Here is a 3,396-nt window from a genome sequence, read left to right as displayed (position 1 = left end):
ATAACATATATAAAGATCAGCTCACACCATTGTGATAGCCTAATTCTACCCTTAAACGTGTACTCACATTGTGGAGAAGTTTTAACTTTTTGTTCATAAGAAAGGTCCCATCACCATTTTTCACTGATAAGATTTGAGGTTTGTATGTGTAATACCTGAAGTTCACCAGCAGAGGGAGGACCTCAAAGTGAGCACTGAAGCAGACAGAGGAAAATGATGAACCTTTTACTAGAGGTGTCAGAGGTTTTCTTCCCAACCCCATTTATAAGGCAAGAAATCCCACTTATTAAACCTGACAGGGCACACCTGTGAAGTAAAAGCCCATTTCAGGTGACTACTTCTTGAAGCTCATCAAGAGAATGTCAAGAGTCTGTGAAGCAGTAATCAAAGCAAAAGGACGTATTTAAAAAGACATATTTTCAGTTGTTTCACACTTTTTTTGTTAAGTATATAGTTCCACATGTGTTAATTCATAGTTTTGATGCCTTCAGTGTGAATCTACAATTTTCATAGTCATAAAAATAAAGAAAACTTTATTTACCAAAGAATGAGAAGGACACACCTTCTCATTTAAAGAATGAGAAGGTGTGTCCAAACTTTTGGTCTTATATATTCACACGCATAAACACAAATGTGGCTGTCATGAGTGAAGGAACACAAACAGCTGTGTAGAGTCTAAAACAAGTCTTTATAGTCAATATACAGGAAACAGTGGGATGACCACTTAATAGAAAGAAATCCCAACCATTTTGTTTACAAAAAGAAAGAAAGAAAAAGAAACAGATATAAAATAACTGTCTTAAACATTTTTTACAGGGTTTCATTTTTATGTAAAAGAATCTTTTTGTTTAACATTAATGTCTCATGACAGAGAGGGATGAAGGAAACAGGGCAGTGGCTTCACAAAGATGACACTATAATCACAGGCATTGACACGTGAACACGAGACTCAAGGAGCACATTCAGCACAAACCAAACACTGGATCTGGCCTTTGTGCAACCACTGTAGACTGAGAGCATTTCTACACCAGAAAACTGCATCTTTAAACCAGACAATGTTTACGTGTGTTTATATGTCTTTATTTTCCTTGTAGGTGTCAGAAAACTCACCTGAAAATACCAAGTTAATAATCAGCATATCAATAAAAGTTTATTGTTGGTCTCTGTATGTTAAAGGGGTGTTTCATATATTTGACAGTAAAGAAACTTTCTGCACAGGGACAGTGAAAACACTTGCATAATATTTTCCATAGGTTGGCTTTTTAATTTTAATTTTTTTTTTAAGAATAAGCTTTAACAGAAGTGAGAAGACATCAACATCTTTGCTCGGGTAAAGCAAACAACTCTATAACAGAATCTACAACGTCATCCTCGCCTGTCAGCACAGATCTGCTTGTTTTTGTTGCTCGTCTTGTATCCTCAGACACACGTGACATGGAAGCTGCTCCCCTTGTTGCCACAAACCATCAGAGTCAGTGAGGGATGTGACAAAGTAAAAGTTAACATGACTCGCTGGAAGTGAGAAGGATTTGAAGGTGTGAAATAAAAAAAGGTTGAAACGACAAGCAGCGATGTAGGAGAGCGAAGTGAGTGAGAGGAAGACTGAAGCTGATAAATCCTGACTTTATCTTAATATAATAAATGTCTCACATCACTAATCAGATATTTTTAGACTAGAATCTCTGATCATTATAGTTTTTCCAGACTTTCTAATGTCCGACCATTAGTTTGATTTTGCTATACATGATAAAAATGGCACCTGTACAGTATGTTGTCAGGTTTGAAGGAAGTTTGACTGAAACTTTCACCTCTGCCCTATCATCACTTTATTTATCTTTTCATCTAATAATTATAAAAACCATAGCTGTGTGATCATAGATAATAGAAGAATAATGGACACAGAAGACAGTAACTGTGTTATTTCATCTACTGATTATAAAGGGATTAATTGAATCCTTGTTACAGCAGAGTACATATGATAGACTAACAGTAAAACTAAATTATACAAAAAAAAATAAACTTTAGCCACCATTGTGGTTGAGTCCGACGGAGTATTAGAGCCAGACAACGAGATTTATTTATTTATTTTTTAATTACAAGCATTGTCATAATATTACGAGATTAAAGTTGTAAAATTACGAGATTAAAATCGTAATATTATGAGAATAAAGTCGTAATATTCTAGCCTTTACATGAAAAAGCATGCAGTTATCACTGCATTAAAATGAGGAATGTTGAGTAACTTGTCAAGTTGTTCTTTAGTAAGCCTGTTGCTTAAAACAAATAGTTAATATTTTAGCACATTGGCATTAAATTAGTAGCAGGACCTGGAAATTGTGCCAACGACTATAAACTGAAGCTGTAATTAATGGATACATTGACAGATTTAGTCGTCAGCTAATTTGGATGAAAGCATATTAATCTAACAGTGATCCGGGTCATCATGGACTACTTTATAAACACAGACACATGGCTGTGTGAGGAAAATAAGGAGGAAATGAGGAATGGAAAATGGAAACATAATGTAAGATTATGACTTTTTTTTCTCGTAATATTTCGACTTTATTCTCATAATATTATGACTTTAATCCTGTAATAATAACAACAACAACAACAACAACAACAACAATAATAATAATGATGATGATGATGATGATGATGACGATGATGATAATAATAATAATAATAATAATAAAATCTCGTTGTGTGGCCCTAATACTCCATTGTAGTTGAGTGCTATAACTGTAACAAACTTTCTAAATGTGCTTTTTAAGGGACAAAAAAGTAGAAGATATAAGACTTTAGAGAGAAGTGTAACAGATAATATTTCTGTATGTAACTCAGGATAAATGCAGAGTTTTTCCTCTTGTGCCTCTAAGCTACAGAACCACAGCACTGTTGATCAATTAGATCCTGAAACATATATCTAAAGTTTATAGATATGTTAAGTATTAGCTACACCTGTGGGCACATCCTGCTGCTATGATTCAGCAGCTTGCAGACAACCTTCTTAGTAAAATAAAACAAGTAATGTGATGAATGTGAAGTTGAGTTTATTGTTTCCGACTGTAGAAGCGGTCAGCTCTGCACACATGCAGGAATGAAAGGTTCAGTTTATAAATGCTCAGCCTCACTGAGTGGAATGTTATGTCAGTGAATAATAATGAGTTATGAGTATAAATATTATTATTAATAATAAATGTAAACAGACGAGCCCTGTGGCTTTAGACTCTCTGATGCTGCAGGTTTGATTTTGTCCAGCAGAGGGCGCTGTTCCTTTAAAAATGGCAACATGGGAGGCTTCAATAGATTTTTCAGCAGCGGATTGTGAATGATTTGATCTGTGTGTGTGTGTGTGTGTGTGTGTGTGTGTGTGTGTGTGTGTGTGTGTGTGTG

The sequence above is a fragment of the Austrofundulus limnaeus genome, unplaced genomic scaffold (genome assembly GCF_001266775.1).
Source record: "Austrofundulus limnaeus strain Quisiro unplaced genomic scaffold, Austrofundulus_limnaeus-1.0 Scaffold206, whole genome shotgun sequence".
Classification (NCBI taxonomy): domain Eukaryota; kingdom Metazoa; phylum Chordata; class Actinopteri; order Cyprinodontiformes; family Rivulidae; genus Austrofundulus; species Austrofundulus limnaeus.
Note: the sequence above shows the minus strand (reverse complement) of the source record.